A 23,033-nucleotide genomic window follows, 5' to 3' on the forward strand; every position below is an offset into this window, starting at 1 on the left:
CGGCTGCCTAAGGGCTCTGGGATCCCAGAGCTGGTGTTGGTTGGCTGGTGCATGGGTCTGGGGTTGGGGTGGTCCCAGGGCTGGTGCTGAGACCTGGGTACCGATCCTGGTGAGGCTCTTAGTAGGCAGGGTCACATCCCAGTGTACCTGGCTGGACAGCCCAGGGAGTCCTGGTCCTGGAACCAACCAGCTCCTGGGCTGGGCTGGGCTGGCTGAGCAGGGGAGTGCCTGGCTTCAGAGCCTGGGGCCTGAGACTCTGCATTCACATGAGCTGCAGGTGCCCCTGGCATGGACCCCACTTGTAGCAAGGAGAGCATATCTCACTGCCTGACTTGGAAACCATGCTTTCCAGCTTTGAAACCCAGCTCTTCAACCTGTCAGACACGTGCACATTCCTAATGATTAATTTCATTCCATGTGCATATTGTACCTTGAGGTATTAGCTTTTTTTTTTTTTAAATTGTAGCAGTGTTTTTTTTTTCCCCACTGTACAGCATGGGAACCAAGTTACACATACGTGTATACATACTTTCTCCTCCCTTTGTTGCATTGCGATGTAAGTATCTAGACGGAGTTCTCAACGCTACACAGCAGGATCCCTTTTTTTTTTTGTCTTTTTGCTATTTCTTTGGGCCCCTCCCGCGGCATATGGAGATTCCCAGGCTAGGGGTCTAATCGGAGCTGTAGCCATCGGCCTATGCCAGAGCCACAGCAACGCAGGATCTGAGCCACGTCTGCAACCTACACCACAGCTCACGGCAACGCCGGATCGTTAACCCACTGAGCAGGGGCAGGGACCAAACCCGCAACCTCATGGTTCCTAGTCGGATTCGTTAATCACTGCGTCACGACGGAACTCCAGGATCTCATTGTAAATCTATTCTGAGAGCAATAGTTTGCATCCGTTAACCCCAAGCTCCTGATCCCTCCCACTCCTCCCCGCTCCCCCCCCAGACACAAGTCTCTTCTCCAAGTCTGATTGGATTCGGAAGATGTGGTATATATACACAATGGAATACTACTCAGCCATAAAAAAGAATGACATAATGCCATTTGCAGCAACATGGATGGAACTAGAGACTCTCATACTGAGTGAAATAAGTCAGAAAGGGTATTCACTATTGAAGTCACCATTTCTGGCCTTTTAAGATTTTAAATGAACACTCAGTATGTGGAGACAAACCGCTAACAACTGACAGGTTGAACTGAAAACTAAGTGTCACGATTTGCCAAATGCAGTTAAAGATGTGCTTCTCCCGTTTGGATCTGTGTCTCATTTGCCAGATTTTCTCTTCCCACTGTGACAGCCACTGTAACTAAGTACGTAAATAAACTGAAATTGGAACCAGACGTGCAAATCCATTTATCACAAAAGGTTCAATCAAGATTTTCTTTAAAAAAGCGTGTATAACACCATTCTCACTGTATTAATATGTAAGTAATAAAAGAAGGTTTTAGTGAAAGTTTTGAAACCATTAATAAATAAAATAGAATGCTTACTTTAATATACTACTTTCTTTTTCTTTTAAAAATGTCTAAGTTGCATGTGTTTGAAGTTACGTCATTTCTTGGGAGAGAAGTATGTTTCTATAATGTACATTCTAAACTGGGGGTATGTGCTCAATACTTTGCTCATGGCGGGTGGAAGAAAAAAAAGATTCTGCCATGATGCACAGAAAAAATGACCTTTTTTTGGAAAACAACTGAGGGCAGATGTTAGTAGTTTGCTACTCTACTAAGTAAGAACCTCCTTAGGGTGTTTCCAGCATCTCTGATATCGAGTCGTTCCCTTCATGACCATCCCACGTGGTTTAGCTTGGACTGGGGGCTCTTCATTTGGAACCGAGTATTCGTGGCTACATAAGATCCCTTCTTCGCCCCCCATACCAGAGGGTGATGGATCTTTAAGTGACTAATTAGTGTATTTAAATAAATTAAGTTAAATTGCCCTAGTCCCAATTAATGAGAGTCCTGTGATATTCAAAACACAAACTAATTATTATAGGGATCTGGCTACAAATAGAAGTGAAGGAATGCACCCAGGCACTGTGAAAATGCAAGTTGCTTAGGTTTTATTTATTCTAAGCTCACATCTAAGTCTCTGAGATACTTCTTTTCCTGAACAGTGTTCTTTCCATTTTTGCTTTGTCGTTTCCTACTCTGTAAACCAGAGGCTCTCCAGCGTTCTGATCGGTAAAACTCTTTGTATTTTTAAAATTGTCTGCGGACCTCACAGAGCTTTTGTTTATGTGAGTTAAATCCGTCAGTCTTTACCATGGTAGAAATTAAAACCGAATTTTAAAATATTCACTGTCATTAAAAAATCTATTAAATATTAACATAAATAACAAATTTCATGTAAAATAACTGTATTCCCCAAAATAAAAAATTAGAGTCATGGCATTGTTTTCTGTGGTTTACAAACCTCTCTAAGGTCTGGCTTAATAGAAGACATCTGGGTTTTCCTGTCTCGCAGTACACACTCTCGCAACACTGCACATAATGTAGCTTCTAGAAAACTCCATCGGACACTTGTGAGCGAATAAGAGTGAAAAAGGCACATGCTGACTTAATATTGTTTCGTGGAAATAGTTTAGCTTTTGTGGATGCCCTGAAAGCATCTCTGGGCTCCCAGGTTGCCCTTCTTCCTAAGCTAAGGAGGGAGGGGCCCTGGCTGTCCAGGACCAGCGCAGACTGCACCTGCCTCTCCAAAGAGATCGGGCAGGGCCTTCATTAGAGGCTGCTTTCGGGATGCAGCCGTCTCCTCTGTTTTACTCTCCCTGATTCGGTCATAATTTCATTCTCCAATTAGGCGCTCTGATACCTCGCAACTCCTCGTACAGTAAAAATAGTCTTTTCCAAGTTGGCTAAAAAAGGACAAATGGATGGTTTGCTCAGTTTTTAGTTTTTCTGAGTTTTCTGATGTTAATTACTTTCTGATGGTGAACATTAAACAGCAAGACAAATGAACAGAAATCACATTATCATTCTTGATGGTATAAAATTCATAAGGCTTGTTTTTTATTGTGATATAAAGACCTTTGGTCGAGTTTTGCTTTAAAAAGTACATAGAAGGAATACTGTCTGCTATGCAGTTATTCGTCATTTGTACGACAGGATTAAATGTATCCTGTTTTACGGTCTCTCACTAAGGATCAGCATGATAGTTCATAGAAAGCGCCATGATTTCCTGGTCCTCTGGCACAGGCATAAATTTGAAAACCCTCAGAGAGGGCAACTTGGGAGGAGATGTATAGGCTTAACCAGGGTATTTAATGTGGCATATAGGGCCCTGCCGTCTCTGAACTAGTGTATTTAACGTGGCATATAGGACCCTGCCGTCTCTGATACGGGGAGATAAAGGGATGCAGGAAAAGGTTTCTCAGTGGTCCCTCTCCAACTCGGATAATGGAGTTGGTACACATATTCTTTGAATGTTTCTCCTGTAGGTTTTTCTGATGCTGTCGACCAGGAGAGCTGAGCGAGGCAGTGGGGAAAGTGAATGGTGCTGAGAGCTCACCTGACACAGGAAGCGGAGCCACATCCTAAGGTTAGTAGCTAACACTCTGGAAGGTAGGCGTGGCTGCCACACCGGCTCCTGTCACTCACCTTGTATGCATTCGGATTCAGGCGTTCATGCAGCCACGGCATGTTTCTTGCGTACTTACTATGTGCTTTCAAATTACATCGAGGAAGTCAACAAAGCCCCCAAACTTATTTGGAGGCAAAGCTCCACTGACTAAGAAGACAAAGTTTAGCTGTCTGGTAAATAATACCTCCATTTCTTCCTTAAAGAGGATTAACTCGGTTTCGGAGGCAACTGAGCGCAAATGTGGCTGGCCGGGGGCCAGCTCTTTGAAGTTCCTGACTTGCCTAGACTAACCCCGGCCGTTCCAAAGGTAGAGGAAGCTGCCGGGTACTTTGATGTCGGAACTGTTCGGAGAGACCATCTTAGGTCGTGTTTCCTTTGAAGCAGAGTGACTCGAGGCAATCTTTGCTTACATAGGCCAATCGCTTGACCTAGAAAGCCTAGACAGGAAAATCCTTTGCCGAAAGGGAGTTGAAAATAGCTACAAGTGATTTCAAACATCTTGTTTCCTTCAAGAGGTTCCAGAGAGCTCATTCGGAGTTCCTCTGGTTTACCAAAGGCAGAGTTGTTCAGATGACTCCTTGTGGAAATTTATAGCTCGAGGTTGTGCATCGCAGAATTCTAGGGCACTGGTGTGTTTCACTGCGGACGCGTCTTGGGAAGAGCCCGTTTATTGATAAATGCATGACCATACACAAACACAAAGCATGTAGTTGAGATTTAAAAAAAAAAAAAAACAGCTAAAAGGGATTTTGAGTGGGGCGAAAATAATCTCCGAAGCTGAAGGTCCGGTTTCAGAGACACCAAGTTATCGGGTTTCTTCCCCGATGTCAGCTTAATGGGAAACTGAAAACTGAAAGCGCCTGTGTGTTACCCTCCTACACCTTAAAGCGTTGCTTGTTAAGACAGGCACATTTTTAAAATACTTGTTTGAACACCTCAAGTACAAGCCCTTATTTTCCTGCCTGCTCGTCACCCTTCTCACGGGCTGTGCTTCTGATCATAACCAGGGCACGCGGACCTTCTCCAGGCCGGCGAGATTCAAGGAACCTCGTCAGGGTGTTTTCTTCTCCAAGACACTTAAATTCATGGTTTAAAGTACTTGTTAGTTTCGGGCGTAATTGTTTCCTGAACTAGATAATTATTTATAAATATCACATTGCTTTTTCTTCTTGATAGTTTCATTTTCAAAATAATGGATGTCTTTGAAAATGGAAGCAGAACGTGTGTCCTAATTTAGCAGGTTGGAACAGGGTTTGGAGGACATAAAAGCAGAGACGTGACACTGCTGACCCATCATCGTTTGATTGTTTCAGTCGCAAATCGAGTTATAGATCCTGGGTTCAGATTGGGACACCCCTGAGTCCTTGACTCCAGCCGCCTGGAATACTGACCATGGGACTTGAGGGAGTTCACGGTTTGGGATGGATTTGCAAAGCGGATCTGCCTGAATGTTTGGAACAAGTTGGCATCCATACCACTCATTTCATTTAAGACCATTTCCAGCAGAGAGTTTGACTTTATGGAGTTGCCCCCAAGAGTCACCACGTGGCTGTACCTGAGGTTCCCACGCTCCCTTCTAAGTGACCGGTGTGCAGTGCAGGCCCACGAGCGCGGGTCCGTTCTAGATGCATTAGGCAATCATGGTGAGCCTCACAGGTGAAACAGAGGCTGTCTGCTGCGGATGCGAATATGGTGGAGCACGTCTCTCCACGTGGGTATATTACACATAAATACATTAAACAAGCCATCTTCTAAAAAGTGCAAATCTCACGTTATCACATGTGTTGGACAAGCCGATCTTAAGAAAGAATTTTTAAAGCAAAATTTTCTGTGGTGTTGTTATTGAATGAAAGTCTTTCAAGTTCTAGTTTGAGTAAATTTTTTTCCTGGAGCAAGGGAATGCTGAGCGCGGGGCAGTATAAAAATGAGGCGATTAGACTGTCCCAAATAATGGGAGCATCTATTTTAACTTTCGAGTTTTTCCGTGTTTTTAGCAGAATGTATTCTGATAACAGAAAAGCGGTGCCGCATATTGCAGATAAAGGTTGAATCAGAAAGTGTTCAAATAAACCTTATTTTCTCCCACAAATTGGGAGAGAGTAACTAAATCTTCCTAAACATCAGCAACGTTAACTTTTATCAGAACTATGAAAAATTTAAGGTTTTTAAAAATGTTATTTTAGGAGTTCCCGTCGTGGTGCAGTGGTTAACGAATCCGACTAGGAACCATGAGGTTTCGGGTTCGGTCCCTGCCCTTGCTCAGTGGGTTAACGATCTGGTGTTGCCGTGAGCTGTGGTGTAGGTTGCAGACGCGGCTCAGATCCTGCGTTGCTGTGGCTCTGGCGTAGGCCGGTGGCTACAGCTCTGATTAGACCCCTAGCCTGGGAACCTCCATATGCTGCAGGAGCAGTCCAAGAAATGTCAAAAAAAAAAAAAAAAGTTATTTTAGTAACTACCTCCTCTTCAGTGACTGGTTGTGTCCAGTTTTTGTGTGTGCATATGTGTTTTTTCTCTTTGAAAGACTTAAAAATTTTCTTAGTTTACTTGGTTGTTTACTTTTTTTTAATCTCGAACCACTGATGATGAGATTCTGATTATTTGTAATAATCCCTTTTATACTTTGAGTCGTGTGCATATTTTGTATTTCTGAGTATGATGACTTTGGGAAGGGGTGCGGGATCCTTGGTGAGGTCAAGACTTTGTAAGTTACGAAAGAAGGAAGGAAAAGTCCTCAAAATCTAAGTGAGCTGGTATTAAATAAATTGACGTTTAATCCCTTGAAAGCCAGGGTTTTGTTTGGTGTCCGGTTACCTTGTATGCCTCCTCGGTTGGACTGATTCATGATAGTGGAATCTGTTTTCCCCCAAGAAGTGCTTTTCTGTAATTCTGAGAGATTCCTGTTTAAAAGGAGCTCTTTCAAGAGATTTTCAGATTAAAGGTGATAGAATGCAAACAGTGGCACTTGGGACACTGTCTCTTGGCTTTTGCAATACTGTTTTTCTTCCAAAGTAGTTTTTAGTTGCTTTATCATTTTCCCCATGAGACTATTTTTCTCTTGGTCATAGCCATATAATTATTGGACTGCATGAAATATATATGCTTTGGAGCAAAAGCTGTAAGAAACACAGAAAAAGGAAAATACCTATTATGATAGAGACGTGGGATAATAGGTGAAAATAATGTTTTGTAAAATGTCTTCATGTTGCTGGCATTGCTTCAGCAATGATTTGTTTCTGGTGATCTTGAAACAAACTTTTTTTTTTTTTTTTTTTTTTGCCTTTTCTAGGGCTGTACCCGCGGCATATGGAGGTTCCCAGGCTAGGGGTCAAATCGGAGCTGTAGCCACCGGTCTACACCACAGCCATGGCAACTCGGGATCCGAGCCTCGTCTGCAACCTACACCACAGCTCACGGCAATGCCAGATCATTAACCCACTGAGCAAGGCCAGGGATCGAACCTGCAACCTCGGTTCCTAGTCGGATTCGTTAACCACTGAGCCACGACGGGAACTCCGAAACAAACTTTTTTAAAGCCTTTTTTTTCCATTTTGCTGTTCTAGAAAAAATCATGAAGAAAGTGACAAAAGTTTTATATCTTCACTCCATGACTTTAAATCTTTTCGACATCAGTCAAAGCTGAGAGCTGGTCTCTTGGGTTCTTTTGTGGGCAGATGTTCCTAAATATTAAATAGCAACTGGAAAGCGGAGGTAAATTGACGAATAATGTTTTAGTTATTTATTTATTTTTTAACTGCTCCCATGGCATGTGGAAGTTCCTGGGCTAGGGATCGAACCCACACCATAGCAGCGACCTGAGCCACAGCAGTAACGACATCAGATCCTTAACCCACTAGGCTACCAGGGAACTCCATGAATAACATATTCTGACCAAAAACAGTTTCCTTTAGTATATGCAAGGTTACAATCTCCAAACTTAGGATTTTAAGCTTCCTGATAATGACATGCCTGTCATTATTAAATCGAGTCATTCTTCATTCACTCAACATGTATAATTATTGAGTGCTTTTTCTATGAACAACTTTCTATGTGTTGAGCGCTGGAGATAAAATCAGTTATGAGCAAAAGCATCATGACTTCTCCTCTTGGAGTTTATTTATGCCTTGGTTCATTTACTAGATCATTATTGAACAGCAGCCATGTACCCTGGCACTGTTCTGTGAGCTGGGGTTACGCTCTGTGGATGGCGAATCAAACAATAAATAAGTGTGTGAATAAGCGATTTTGATCATTTCAGATGGGCGGTCAGTGCTTCAAAGACGAAAATGCCGAGAGGTGATCCTATACCTGTACTGATTTATTTCACAGACTGGTCAGGGAGGTAAATCGGAGTCCGGTTAATGTGATAAATGCCCTAAGGGAGAATCAAGGGGCTGGGAGACTGTACATGAGGGAAGGGGACCAGTCCACTTTGAGGGAGTCGGGGAGGACCTTCTCGAGGCAGTGACGTTTGGGCTAAGATCTGAACCACGACTCTGTGTATCCGGCTCACGTAGCAGGTGCCCCAGACTAGGTGGCCACAACAAAAGCACCTTACCGTTTCACAGCTCTGGATGCTAGGCGTCTGAGGTCAAGGTGACAAGCTGGTTGGTTGCTTCTGAGGGAGAATCTGTCGAGTGGCTCTGTCCTAGCTTCCAGCAAGTTGCTGACCGTCTTCAGAGTTCTTGCCTTGGAGTGATCGCTGCCTTCATCTTCAGACGGGCTTCTCCCTTTGCCCGTGTCTGTGTCCAGACCTCCTGTTTTTATAAGGACACCAGTCATATGGGGTTACGGGCCAGCCTACTGCAGTGGGACCTCGTCTTAACAAATTACTCTGCATCAGCCCTGTTTCCAAAAGAGGTCCTGTTCTGAGGCCCTGGGGGTTGGGACTTCAGACCATGGATTTGGAGGGACACAGTCCAACCCATAACCCCAGGAGTTAACAGAGTGAAGAAGAGGGGAGGGGAGAACACCTTTTTCCAGGAAGCGAGGAAAGCATCTGTGAAGGACTTGTGTTAGGACGAGCGTGGCTCATTCAAGGAAAGAGCTGCAGCTGAAGCGCAGGGACCTGAGAGCAAGGGTGGAATGAGATGGTTCTGGAAACCTTCGAAGAGAGAGCAGCTCGGACCTCCCAGCCGGCAGGATGCGGTGAGGAGGAGCGCCTGATCCAAGGGAGCTCTCTGCTCATGTCGAGTCAAGCGCTTCTTCCATCTCCCAGTAAAGATACCCGAGTAAACAGAAATTTGTATCTGCTGCTCAAGAGAGAGGCCAGGGCTGCGGGCAAGGGTTGGGCAGCTAACTGCCCCTTAGGTTTAAGTTAGCTAACATTACTCAGGAGGAGAGTTTCTAGATGAGAGAGGTGGACTTAGAGCCTTAAAAAGCACCAGTATTTAAAGAGTAGGCCAGTACAAAAAGCCAACAAAAAGGCAAAAAGCAGTGCTTGGTAAACACAAAAACCCCTGACTGGAATACTACTTGAGAAACCAAGTTAGCAGAGAGTTTTGAGAAAGATGAACGGAATACTGCATGGAAGTCGAGTAGAACGAGACCTGAGAAGAGAGCTCATTCGCCGGTTTGAGGTCATTAGCAACCTTTACCAAGACCAGACTCTGCAGGACGGTCAGAAGTGGAAACCAGGGCTTCGTGTGTTGAGTAAAAGGCAACTGAGGAAGCAGAAGGAGTAAATATAGAAAACATATGTATATAATATATATTTATATACTTATGAATAATTGTAGCTTTATTAAGAATTGGCAATGAAGGGAAGGGGTTAAGTAGGGAGGACACAAAAGTTGTAGCAGATGGCATCAGTGGAAGCTAAGAGCAGAGAGTTCCCATCGTGGCTCAGTGGTTAACAAACCCAACTAGGATCCATGAGGATTCGGATTCGATCCTTGCTCAGTGGGTTAAGAATCCAGTGTTGCCGTGAGTTGTGGTGTAGGTCGCAGATGCATCTTGGATCCCGCATTACGGTGGCTGTGGTGTAGGCTGGTAGCTGCAGCTCCTACGTGACCCCTAGCCTGGGAACTTCCATGTGCCATGGGTGTGGTCCTAAAAAGACCAAAAAAAAAAAAAAAAAGAAAAGAAAAGAAAAAAAAAGTGCTTTACATACTTTTCATAAATTGGACTTCAAGATAATCACAAATTTCTGCTCTTCAAAAGAAACCATTTTAAAAGTGAATAAACAAGATACAAGTAGGACAAAATACTTGTAGCGCAATGCCTGAAAAGGGACATGCATCTAGAATATTTATAGAACTTGTACAACACAATAAACAGACAGATAAGTTTTTTACTGGGCAAAGATTGGAAGAAACACTTGAATTATTGAAAACCCACAATGAGATTCCCCTTAAAAGCACCAGAGTGGCTTAAATTAAAAATTTTATGTAATGAAATTAAAATAACAAGTATTGGAGAGAGCAGAACAAATGACCCTTTCTGACGGGAGTGTAAAATGGCATAAGCACTTGCAAAACAGACTTTTTTTTTAGTAAACAGACACGTCTCTACCTTCTTACTTACCCCAAAGAGATGATGAAAACAAATGGCCAACAAACAGGCGTATTCATGCATGTCCTAGCAGCTTTCTTCATGATGGACGAAAACCGGAAGCCATCTAAATGTCTGTCCTTAAAGGGATGGATAAACACTCAGTGGACCACTCCCCTGCGGTAAAAATGAGCGGAAGCCTGACACACGCAGCAGTGTGGACGAATCTGACATAATGCTGAACGAAAAGAGCCTTGGCGCAGGGAGTTCCCGCTGTGGCCCCACAGGTTTAGGATCTAGCATTGCTGTAGCTGTGGTGTAAGTTGCAGCTGTGGCTTGGGTTCAGTTCCTGGCCTGGAAACTTCCACATGCTGTGCGCTTGGCCAAAAAAAAAAAAAAAAACGGGAGAAACTTGGCTCAAAGGAATATGTGGTACATAGTTCCAAGAAAGTTCTAGAACAGGAAGAAGTAATGTGTGAGTATAGAAATTAGGTCATTGATTGCCTAGGGTGGGATCAGTGGGGAGCTTGTCTATAAAAGGGTGCCAGAAAGTTTTGTGTGGTGGTAGAAATATCCTGTAGCTTGATTGGGTTCTTAGATACATGGCTGCAGCGATCCATTTGTCAAAACTCATTGAGCTGTATACTTAAAATCTGTAATTGTACTGTATATATTTAATAAAGGTGTTTAAAAATAACACAATGAAATTGTTTTAAAAATAATTAAAATATTGTTAGCATCTAGTTTTGTATATTTTTGAAAAAGCATTTGTCGTTTAAATTTATGGGGCATTCTTCTGTACTTCTAGAATGTTTTATTAAACGTTCCAGGAGGCGATTCAGTGATCCGGTCATGAATAATTCAATTTTGCACCTAGTAGTTTTAGTTAAATCCAGAAATAATGAGGTAGGCCCCATTCCCTTAAGGAAACATTTCTTAACATCTGTAACTTTCACTTTCACTTGACTGTTTTATATTTTAAAATTACATACCGATTTTATTATATTTATTCTGCTGTATTTTTGGAGGCTAAGTATGGGGGGGGTTAGTTAAACTACACATCCCTTAAGCACAAGAGTATATGCCATTTTGGACTTACTTTCAAAAAGAAAGACTACGTCTAATCTGAATCATGAGAATATATCTTTCTCAGTCCGAGTCTTAAATCTTCACAGTCAGTAGTGCATTTTTACTGTCATTTTTTCCTTCTGCTTTGTGTCTTGATGTCCTGCAGATGAATTGTTGACATCTGATTTTCACTAGCCATCTTCTTTGAGAAAAAACATAAGCTGTCTTATTGAATCCTTGTAATTGTGAAGTTCTGGTCGCTTTCTCGGGGATTGTAGCTTATAGAATATGGAAGAAATTTAACTACAGGGACATAAACCTTGTTTTGAATGGAAAAAGTCTGCACTAGATGATGTATTATAATAATTTAAGCCACTATCAAAATTTCTTTTTCAGAGATGGTAAAGAGAATTCTTTTTTTAAAGAGTGAGGTCGGAGTTCCCTTTGTGGCTCAGTGGTTAACGAACCCAACCAGGAGCCATGAGGATGCGGGTTTGATCCCTGGCCTCGATCAGTGAGTTAAGGATGTGGTGTTGCCCTGAGCTGGGGTGTAGATCGCTCACTCGACCCCCAGCCTAGGAACTTCCGTATGCTGCGGGTGTGGCCCTAAAAAAAAATAAATAAATAAAGACTGAGGCCCTCCACCAGGGGAGGAAATGCAATTATTGACGTTTCAAGGTTGTTTTTAAAAATGTGGCGTAGAGGGGTCTTTAAAGAGTAAAACCGATTCTGTTGAAAACCAAATGGAAAATTCTTAGATAATTGATAACTCTTGACATCCTATTGAATTTTTTGCTTAATAATAGCAGGGATAATCTCTTTTCAATTAAAAGTGCCTGAGGATTTAAAACGTTTTCAAAGGCATCCTCTCTGTGACCTACGCAGCAGAGCAGCTGGCTGCAGAAGGTGCAGTTTCCATTTATAGCAGGTCATGTGTGAGGCTGCATTCAGGGCTTGGTTGTGTTACATTACTTTCATTCTCTTATCGCCGTCTCCATATATCTGGAGATATGGCCAGCTCGTCAAAGACTAGTTTAAATTAAATTATCTTGCTAGTGTGCTTGGGCCCTGATCCGGTTTTTAAGCATACGCCTAACATTGAATTAGTTTAACTTTTGCGGCATTTAATCGTTCATGTTTCTGATGAAAATATTTAAATGTCTTTTTAGACAATAAATTGTAAATACCTTTTTAAGCGGCTTCTATATGAAATCACTTTTTATATGAATGTAGTCCTTTGTTTTTTGAGTTGATTCCTGCAGTAAGGCCGTGAGAAAACCAAAGTTCCCAGAAATTATGTTTAGGACAGTCTTTCCATGTCAGTGGGCTGTCCCTCGAAATTTTCAACCCATTGACTTTAGGAAAGGGTGAGGAAAAGTCAAGAAAATAGAGTCTCAGAGTTCCCGCTGTGGCACAGTGGGTTAAGGAACCAGCGTTGCTGCAGCGGTAGTGTAGAGTATAGCTACTCCTCAGATTTGATCCCTGGCCCAGGAACTTCTGTATGCCACGGGTGCAGCCAGAAGGGAGAAAAAGAGAAAGAAAATAGAGTCTCAGATTCTAATGCTAAGAAGTTTCAAACAGTTGTAAAGTTATTTGCGTTCAGCATCTGTCTGAGAAAATTAGAAGATGTCGTTTTAGTTGATGAGTTATTACCTGTGAGTTCCAAGTTGATGTAATGGTTAACAGTAATTAAATAAATGGTTAAGAGTAATTACGAGCGTTGAATCCCAACTCATCTGTGGATCAAGTAGGCAAAATAAAATCTCCGTTTTAATTTTGTGTCCATTGCAAAGGGTTAGAGCCTTATTTTATATTGTCTGGCTTGAAAGTAAATGAGATTATTTAACAAGAGCAAGAAGAAATGTAATGTTAAGTACTACATGGAGCTCTCAGTTGCCTAAATAAAAATTGGGAGGAAAAACAATGTTTTTTAACACCCTCAAAAGGTCTTTTTTTTTTTATAAAGTTTAATAAAAGATATAGTATGTGCTGTATACTTAGGTAAGTTAGTAAGATTAATTAAATAAAATCCAGATAATTCAGGTCCTAATATCCTGATAGGATTCGTGTTTTGGATAGTGTACATTTGCCTATTGATACTAATCCTGTAGGTTTGGGGGTCAGTTTTGCCACTTTCTCATTGTGTAACACGGGAGAACTTTTATAAGCCTTAGCTTTCTTGTTGATACAAGAATCATAGTGCCTGCCTTTACAGTAAGAAAGAGGGATAAATACGTTAATCTATGTGAGGCTTTTATGTTGTGCATACACACTGACATGATAGTTAATGAGGATTATTAGCTATATAAGTAGATGAGATACGTAAAAAAGAAAATCTAATCGATTCGTGAGGTTGATTTGACGACACACGTAATTTGTTGATTGTCGGTACTTCTATTTTCTTTCTTCTGCGAGAGATCCTACTGATTTTTTTTTTTTTTTTTTTTTTTTTGTCTTTTTTTGCTATTTCTTGGGCCGCTCCCGCGGCATATGGAGGTTCCCAGGCTAGGGGTTGAATCGGAGCTGTAGCCACCGGCCTACGCCAGAGCCACAGCAACGCAGGATCCGAGCCGTGTCCGCAACCTACACCACAGCTCACGGCAACGCCGGATCGTTAACCCACTGAGCAAGGGCAGGGACCGAACCCGCAACCCCATGGTTCCTAGTCGGATTCATTAACCACTGCGCCACGACAGGAACTCCGGAGATCCTACTGATTAAGGATTAGTCAGAATGTAGAAAAGCAGTGGCTCTCAACAGATTTGCGAGCTGGAAGATATATAATTAGATGGTGAAAGACTGAAACTTGGATGTATTCATGCTTTCAATTAAAATTGTAACAACCAACATGACCCAGAACTCACCTTTAAAAAAGACCTTATTTGTTCTAGAGCAATTTTTTCCTATTTAAAATTAAAATATAATTGATTTACAATGTTTATGCCCATTTCTACTCTACAGCAAAGTGACCCCATCTCACAGATATGCATTCTTTTTGTCATATCATCCCCCATCATGCTCTGTCCCAGGGGCCTGGAAACAGTTCCCTGTGCTATACAGCAGGACCCACAGCCCATCCATCCTAAATGTAATAGTTTGCATTTATTAACCCCAAACTCCAGGTCCCTCCCGCCCCCTCCCCACTCCCCTTCGGCAGCCACACATCTGTTCTCCATGTCACTCTAGAGCAATTTTAGGTTAATGGCAAAATTGAGAGGAAGGCAGAGGAGTTGACCATACACGTCCCGTCCCCGCCCCATGCCAAGCCTCTTGCACCATCTGTGTCCCCACCAGAGTGGTATGTTTGTTCCAGTCAATGAATCTGCATGGATACACAGCAATAGCCTGAAGTCCAGAGTTACAGTTCCCTCTTGGTGCTGTACTTTCTTGGGTTTGGACACTTGGATAATGACGTGTACCCATCATTGTAATGTAGATCCATCCTTATAATATTATGTGGAGCATTTGCCTTGAAAACCTCTGTGCTCTGCGTGTTCATTCCTCCCTCCCCGCTCAACCCCTGCCAACCACCTGTCCCCAAGTTTTGCCTTTTTCCAGAACGTCAGAAGTTGGAGTCACACAGTATGCAGCCCATTCAGATTGGTTTCTTTCCCTTACTAACAGGAATTTTAGGTTCCCCCATGTCTTGGTCTGGGTGTACAGCAGTTCACTTACCTGATCATCTCCTGAAGGATATCTCCCTTCCTTCCAGAATGTACTTTTAAGGCAGGATAATTACTCAGCTGAAAAATTTGAGATAGGAGATCGAGATGAAAGTAGGGAACTATGATTTCAATTGATCACAGTATGATTCCGTTAACTATGATCTCATTGTAAATAAACTATGAAATTAACTAATTAAATGAACTGTGTGACGGGAGTAGGAGCTAAAGTTGGGTGCTTTGCCTGGAGATCTGGGCAATAGCTCAAGGGGGATGTAGGACCAAGAGAGGGTTTTGGTTTTTCTTTTTTTTTCTTTTTTCTTTTTGTCTTTTTGCTATTTCTTTGGGCCGCTCCCTCGGCATACGGAGGTTCCCAGGCTAGGGGTTGAATCGGAGCTGTAGCCACCGGCCTACGCCAGAGCCACAGCAACTCGGGATCCGAGCCGCGTCTGCAACCTACACCACAGCTCACGGCAACGCCGGATCGTTAACCCACTGAGCAAGGGCAGGGACCGAACCCACAACCTCATGGTTCCTAGTCGGATTCGTTAACCACTGCGCCACGATGGGAACTCCGGTTTTTCGTTATTTTTAAAGTGAGAAAAATAAGAGCACATCCGTAAAGTGATAGAGATGATGCGACGAAAGGGAAACCTTATGATAAAGACGAGAATTGCTTGACAGTGTTGTTTAGTAAAGGAGATGGCATGAAGTCTAGTGCACAAGTGTAGGGTTTAGCCTTAGAAATCGCAACAGCTTGTCTATCGAAACAGGCAAGATGGCAGAAAACAAATTTGTGCCCAGATGCTGGTGGGTGAATAGTTCTGACGGTGGGCAGTTGTGGAAGTTGTCTTCTGATTGCTCGTGTAGCAGAATAGATACCCAGGTCATGAGGCCAGCAGGAGGATAGAGAAGGATTTGTCAGAGGGTTGAAGAGCCAAGAAAAAGTATGACATTGTCATCTAAAAGAAAAAGAGAAACTGTTAACAGTGACCAGAGACAGAAGATAGGTTTCGTACCAAGAATGAAAGGAGATTGACCCCAGACTCCTTAACAGATGCCAGAAGGCTGTGGAATTCTTCAAAGTGCTGAGTGTAATAATTTAAGAGTCAGAGGGAAAAGGAGGCCTTTTGGAACCTGCAGAGACGGAGGATGTATGCTGTTCATAAATTTCTGCCAAAAGAGCTGCGAAAGCAGATGCCTCAACTAGGAGGAAAGTGAACGCAGATGGAAAGCGGGAGATGCCAGAATCGATAGGAGCAGAGAGGGGAGTGATGAGGTGGTGTGTCTAGGCAGGCGGCGGTTATAAAAAGGGAGCTTTAAAATGGAAAGTTGTGTGTTTAGATGTATCTACTCACGGAACGTGAGGCGTTTGAGGTTTTATTATAACAAATCGCGTAATTTATTGTGTCTTTCTCTTTAGGATGAGTGAGAAAACAAAAAGCTCTGTAAGCTGGTTTTAAAGAGTTCGTGTTGTTTAGGTTGCCTTTGTGATCACTGTTTAGAAACTTGAGGCGTAGGATGACTTTAGTGTACACTATGTAAAATTAGGTGGTACTAGGGATAGTTGATGTTGCTTTCCAAGTATACTGAGCATTAGTATTCTAGTCCTTCATCTGTCAGGTACCAAAGATACCCCAGCCTCTGAGAAGTTTGCTCAGAGGTTGGGGAAGAGGTCTGTTCATGTGCCTTAGAAGACTTACTTTTTAAAACAATTTTACTTTATTGACGTATGGTTGATTTACAACCTCGTGTTAATTTCTACTGCACAGCAAAGTGATTGTTTTCTGTATACCCACATACATATATATAACAGATTCTGATATATACATATATATGTACATATCTATCTATCTACAGGGTTGAAGTCTGAATTATTTGTTAGATAGAAAATATATGTTTGGGAGCTTTCTAAGCCTCTGCTCTTAAGTGATCATTGAATCTTTGGTCTGTTACATCATGGTACGTCGTTACTGAACCATTTGTTCTCAACTATATCAAAGTTGTTATTTATATACTAACCTATTTCTAGACTTTTTAAATTATCATTTAACACTAGCATTCTTGATGTTCAAAAGAGGCTCAAAGTTCATTCCTAAAATCTTTTCTCTTAATGTAATACTTGACATTAAATTTAGAAAGGATTATTTTTTCTTTATGGACTTGTGTTTTCACTAATAAAGTGATTTCTACTCATTTGATGATATTATTGGAATATTTTATTTACCTTCTTAAGCCATGTTTTACTCTGTTACTAGAAGAGTATAAAGTATACTCAGGCTGCAAGTAATGTTTGCTGGTAAATGCAAATCCTAATTTATTTGGAGGCTGATTTTATTGACATTTTAGACGAGGATTTTATTATTAATATTTCTAAAATAAGGAATTAAATAGCTGTCATAAACCCTTTCAAGCACAAGGTGGAGCATAAAAATGCAAACATAAGATGGGTTATGACATAATAAGTGTCCCGTTGGGTTAACATTTTATTTTACTAATAGTTAAGTAATTTAAGACATATTTCCTCCCTTCAGTGTTAATTCCAGGTCAGGCTAGTCTGAGATACATATTAGTAATACTCAGAATGGAAAATATACACCTGTGGTAGAAGAATATGTCATGGTAAATATGTTTATACAGCTGTGTGGTAATGTTAGTTATTACGGGATCGTGTAATGAGCCTCACTTTTCAAAGAGCCATTAACTTTGGCATAGAAATAGCTAATTAAAGAATAACTTCATTTTTCAAATGCAGACTGTACAAGCAGTACATAGCATCACTCTAGCTATCTGCAAACTCTGAATGCGTACATTTGATTATAAGTGTACGTTGGCTAATTTCTGAGGAATTACAGGCTTCATGTAAGACTATTTCTTATTCATAATTTATGCTTTCATTGCATATAATGCCGAGTCTTGGTACCAGACTGAGTTTCCATTAAACTTTATTGCCCTTACATGGACTCTTCTGTCATGCTTTAATAAAATTATAACATTGATTTAATTGGGTCTGTGTGAAAGCTTCCTTTAGCATTAATAATTCCATTTATTCCATGAGGTTATTAGTTTTGGATAACTTCTATGACTTCATTCAGATTTGTGCTAGAATATGAATAAATGTTATTTAAAAATTAAATAAGTGTGAGTAAAAGCAAATTTTAAAATATACTTGTAGGACTTTGATGAGTTAAAAAAAATATTTGATTCAAAACAGTGAATAAAATGTTACCATGAAATATGTGTTGCTATGGTGTTACCTGTAAAATTTAATAGGTGTTGAGAGGTTTCATCCTTTTGTCTAACTTCTGAGCATCTGTTGTGAGCTCTGTTAAACTCCAGAAATACAAAGATGGAAGCTTTGTATTCTGCCCTCAAATAGTTGTTTCTTCTATCTGGAGAGAATACCAAGGATCAAGTTGTAATTACTAGCAATTATTTTTTTTAAAACCTACTACATGAAAGGAAGATATTGCAGTTCTATTCCACTTATACATAGTGGCATCTTTATTAAACCCTTAACCCTTTCTAGAACTTTCTAAAATGGATTCTACCTTATAAGAGTGCCAGAAGCTCAACATAAGAGGTTCACTGTATATCCATTTCTGCTCCTAGAAAAAAAACAGTTTGAAATGCTTTGGGGGTTGGTAGGTTTTGATTGTTTAAAAAGTGTAATGTCTAAGATGGATATAGAATCATGGGATGTTTGTAGTTGATTCGAGGTTAATTGTAAAAGGTTTTGATCTCAGTATTTTTCACAGCACTAAGCATGGTGACTAACATATTCCAGGTACTTCATAAATACTTATTGAATTAATGAATAAATAAGGATTGATAAAGAAAATAGTGAAAAATTACTGGCAGAAAAGGAGAGCCTTCTCGGGGAGGGAGAATGCAATTGGCAAGAATTGTGAATGGATTTGCTAGGTTGGCCAAGAGATGAAGTCTGAATAAATGAAGAATCTGATTTCTAGAGGGGTTAGCATTAAACTGAGTCGTTTTAGTAAGAAAGCTCTAGGTGTGACATGAGTGTCTGGTCTGAGGAGAATTAGCTGGATTAACTCTGTGAGGTAGAGTGAAGGGGACAGAAGTGAGAGCTCTGCTGCTCCAACTTGGTTCCTCAATGAGCAGCTTCATCTGGGAGCTTGTTAGAAATGCAAATTCCAGGGCCCTTGCCTAAAAGTCGAGGACCCATGAGGCATTGGGAGCAGAAGACCCAGCAATCTGTTTTTCTCTTTCTTTGCTCGTTTAGGGCCAAACCTGCAGCATACGGAGGTTCCCAGGCGAGGGGTCAAATTGGAGCTGCAGCTGCCAGCCTCACGTCACAGTTCAAGGCAAGGCCAGATCCTTAACCCACTGAGCGAGACCACGGATCGAACATGCAACCTCATGGTTCCTAGTCCCGATTCGTTTACCGCTGCGCCACGACGGGAACTCCCCCAGGAATCTCTTTTAATGGGCCTTCGGGAGATTGATAGCAGCTGGCTCCTCAGGGAACAGGGGACAGCCCTGAGATTAGGGATTCTATAGCAGAGGGGACCGAAGGTCATTCCCAACTGGAAACCGAATGATTTAAACATTTAATGATCTAGTATAGCTGTGCAGAAAATTATTAGCCCATGAACGTCCAGAGTTTTGAAAGAAATAGAGACGTTTGTACTTTGGTGGAAGTACCAAAGGACCCTCCGCCTCTCAGCTTTGTTGGTGGAAGCACACTTACGAGTTTAGCCAGAAGTGACTGGAGACTTATTTGCAAAGTATCATGTCAGCTTATGATGTTACGGTGAGAACGAAACCAGCTCACACCAGAACAGGACCCTGCCACTTGCTGTGTTAATTCTCCTAGAAGGTAAAATTAGAAATCGAAGAGGTTCTGTGAGGACAGATCATTAAATCAATGGCAATTGGATATTCGTTACCATTATTTCTTTTGAAATCAATGACCTAATGAATTTACGCTCTCCATCCCCAGAATATTTCAGTATAAAATAAATTGAAGCCTTTGCCACTATCAGAGACCATCTACCTTCTTTTGGTCAAGGCTGAAAAACCCTAGTGGATTTTTTTAATTCTTTGATCTTTTTTTTTTCTTTCTTCCCCGGAGATTATAATTCTCCTCTTTGTGATGTTATGACACTTTGTAAATATATGGTAACCTGCTGCTGGGTGACGTGCTTTGGGGACTGTCTATGCTTCCATGTATATACCTCCTCCAAAAAGCTTCTTAGGATGGGCTACTTCTGAGAATGAAGTGTGTGAAGTGGCTTTGGGTCGATTCATTTTAATTTATGGTTCACGATAAACTTTCTTAAATTTACATCATACACTGTATGTAGAGAACAAAGGGATTCAGGAAGAGAAGGATCAGGCACTGTGTTTCGTCTTTTATACCAATTATCTCGCTCATTTTCTTTCCTTTCTTTCTCTCCTTTTTTTTAATTAAAAAAAAATTTTTTTTTTATTGGGTTAAACGGCTTTGTGAGAGAAAGCCAGGATTACAAAGGACTTAAGAGATGGCATTGGAGCCCTTCTTCTTGCCAAAATTGAGCACCGCATTGACAAAGCACGGCTGTGCTGCCTCGGCTTTTCGGTCTGTCCCCCTTCTTCTGCTTCTTCTCTTGTCCGGCCAGCGTGGGAGACTGACCTTTTCCTCGGCACCGGCCAGGGGACCTTTCCTTCCAGGCATGCACCCGGCTACTTCACAGGGCTCGGAGCCTCTTCCTCTCGCGGCGTGCCTGCCAGGAGCAGGACTTGATCTTCTGGAACGGTGCCCTCCCGCAAGGCTGCACGAGCCTTGATCTGGGCGACCTCCTCCTGACCAGCCACCTCGAGAGCGTGCAGCTCCTGGGCGCAGAAAAGAGCTGCGGATCGGCCGCCCAAGCGCGGCCACGGCTGTCCCTGCCGCAGAGATGGAGTTGAGAAAGAGTCCCTCTTTTCCTTAAAATTAGAACTGTTTCAAACTCGTGAATGTCACACGCAGTTATCACATCCATGTGGTTGACACATGAGAGCAAATAAAACCTGCGTGCCACTATTAGCGTATGAATGGTTTTCTATTGTGATGCAAGATGCCCTTGACACGTTTTCTTCTCTGTACATTTACCTGCACTTTCTGTGCGAAAGCCGTGTATCAAGAATCTATTGTGGGAGTTCCCCTTGTGGCTCAGTGGTTAACGAATCCGACGAGGAACCATGGGGTTGCAGGTTCGATCCCTGGCCTGGCTCAGTGGGTTAAGGATCCGGTGTTGCTGTGAGCTGTGGTGTAGGTTGCAGATGTGGCTCGGATCCCGCGTTGCTGTGGCTGTGGTGCAGGCCGGCGGCTACAGCTCTGATTTGACCCCTAGCCTGGGAATCTCCATATGCCGCGGGTGCGGACCTAGAAAAGCGAAAAAAAGCCAAAAAAAAAAAAAAAAAAAAAAACCAAGAAGAAAAGGATCTATTGTGTCTTAGGCGTGGTACTGGGCACTCAGGCACAGACGAGATACAGGAGAGCTCTGGGCAGGACCGCTCTGTAAGGCCCTGTTTCGGTGCCATCCTCCACATGGCAATGTCAGAATATAAAAGGGAAGACCAAAGTGACATAGCTGACTCAAAGTCGAAACACACATCTCAGACGACTAGAAAATGATCAGAAATAGAAAGCTGTAGGTTGAACCGGAACTGTGAGCCTGCCACGCTCCTGGCCCGAAGCACAAAGCCGCTCAGCTGCTCCTCAGGAGAAGGGGATGGAGCCAGGCTCGTTGCTTAAAGGCAAGAGTGGAGTGAGAAGTTGCCAGCTCTGCCAACTTTGGGGGTGCAGTGTTATTGGAAGCTGTGAGCCAAAGGGAGGAGGGAGGACAGAAACACAGTGACCAGAAACTGAATCTGCTGGCTCTGTAGTATTCCTAAGATTACCAAGAGCTGTAGTTGTTAAATGTTAGTATCTGGACTTTTGTAGAGCTAAGAATTGTCCAGAACCTGGCTGGGAGAGGGAGCAAGTGCAGGCAGCTACAGAAACAGTTGTCAGGAGAGGGGAAGAGAGAAAAACCAGGTTGGAACAAAACAAAAAACACTCCCATTAGAAAATGAGCCTGCAAATCTAATTACCAAAGCACGTGCACGTGTTCAAAAAGCCTCCCTCCCCACCAAAAATTAAAAAAAAAAAAAAAAAAAACCCTTAGAACATGAGTCGATTGCTATGCAACTTTGACACGTTTGGAAAATACGTGTGTTTGGGATGCGTCAAGCGCAGAGGAGGTCCTATCTCAGCTTTTCCAGCATTGATGAAATGACATGAGTCATCACATCAAAAGTGCCCCAGTATTAAAGAGGGTAAATAAAGTTCAATCCACAGCTAGAAACACTGCAGTAGAACTTGGTCACACAAAAGAGGAGACGTGAAAGGACTGGGAGACAAAGGCTTTACTCCATTATGGTTAAACCTGCACAAGATTTCTTTTTTTGTTTTTTTTTTTTTTTTTTTTTGGTCTTTTTGGCATTTCTTGGGCCGCTCCCGCGGCACATGGAGGTTCCCAGCTAGGGGTCGAATCGGAGCTGTAGCCACCGGCCTACGCCAGAGCCACAGCAACGCGGGATCCGAGCCGCGTCTGCAACCTACACCACAGCTCACGGCAACGTCGGATCGTTAACCCACCCAGCAAGGGCAGGGACCGAACCCACAACCTCATGGTTCCTAGTCGGATTCGTTAACCACTGCGCCACGACGGGAACTCCTGCAAAAGACTTCTTATTGGCAACGTAGATGTCAGAACACGACGAACTAAACCTCAAAGTCCTGAGGTGGGGCGGGGGGGACCAGTGCATAGAACTTTGGGCTCTGCTAAACTGTTGTTCCAGAATGTGAGCAACATTAAGCAGTTTCAAAGAGTGCTCGTTCTTCACCTAACCTCCTCAGAAGAAATACTAAATAAAAGATGCACTCCACAAGAAGAAAAGTTATCCCAAGGGCAGGTGTGGGCAAACCTACAAAATAATACTGAAGTGGACTAAATATATCACGGAAATGTGGGAATCACCCGTTGTCTCTGAGAATGTGTGAACATGATGTGTCGAGCAGGAACATGAGTTACGCCAACTACGAAAATATTTGCTTTTAAGATGCTGCAAATACTGGAGTTCCCATCATAGCACAGTGACTAATGAATCCAACTAGAACCATGAGGTTGCGGGTTTGATCCCTGGCCTCGCTCAGTGGGTTAAGGATCAGGTGTTGCCGTAAGCTGTGG

At 42.3% G+C, this 23,033-nt stretch overlaps 1 protein-coding gene across 9 annotated transcripts in view; it reads left to right on the forward strand.

The window, feature by feature from the left end:
- The window catches only part of DISP1 (dispatched RND transporter family member 1), a 183,536-nt gene that overhangs the window by 73,420 nt on the left and 87,083 nt on the right, over window positions 1-23,033 (forward strand). For 3 of the 9 annotated variants that reach the window (XM_021064357.1, XM_021064351.1, XM_021064350.1), the window contains one exon: window positions 3,450-3,550. The exons of 5 other annotated variants lie outside the window; for them this stretch is intronic. The gene's annotated coding sequence lies outside the window, so the exon portion shown is untranslated. Of the gene's footprint in view, window positions 1-1,030; window positions 3,551-23,033 lie in introns of those variants that run through there. One more of the 9 variants, XM_021064352.1, reaches the window with a different exon arrangement.

This window comes from Sus scrofa, chromosome 10 (assembly GCF_000003025.6).
Source record: "Sus scrofa isolate TJ Tabasco breed Duroc chromosome 10, Sscrofa11.1, whole genome shotgun sequence".
Classification (NCBI taxonomy): Eukaryota; Metazoa; Chordata; class Mammalia; order Artiodactyla; family Suidae; genus Sus; species Sus scrofa.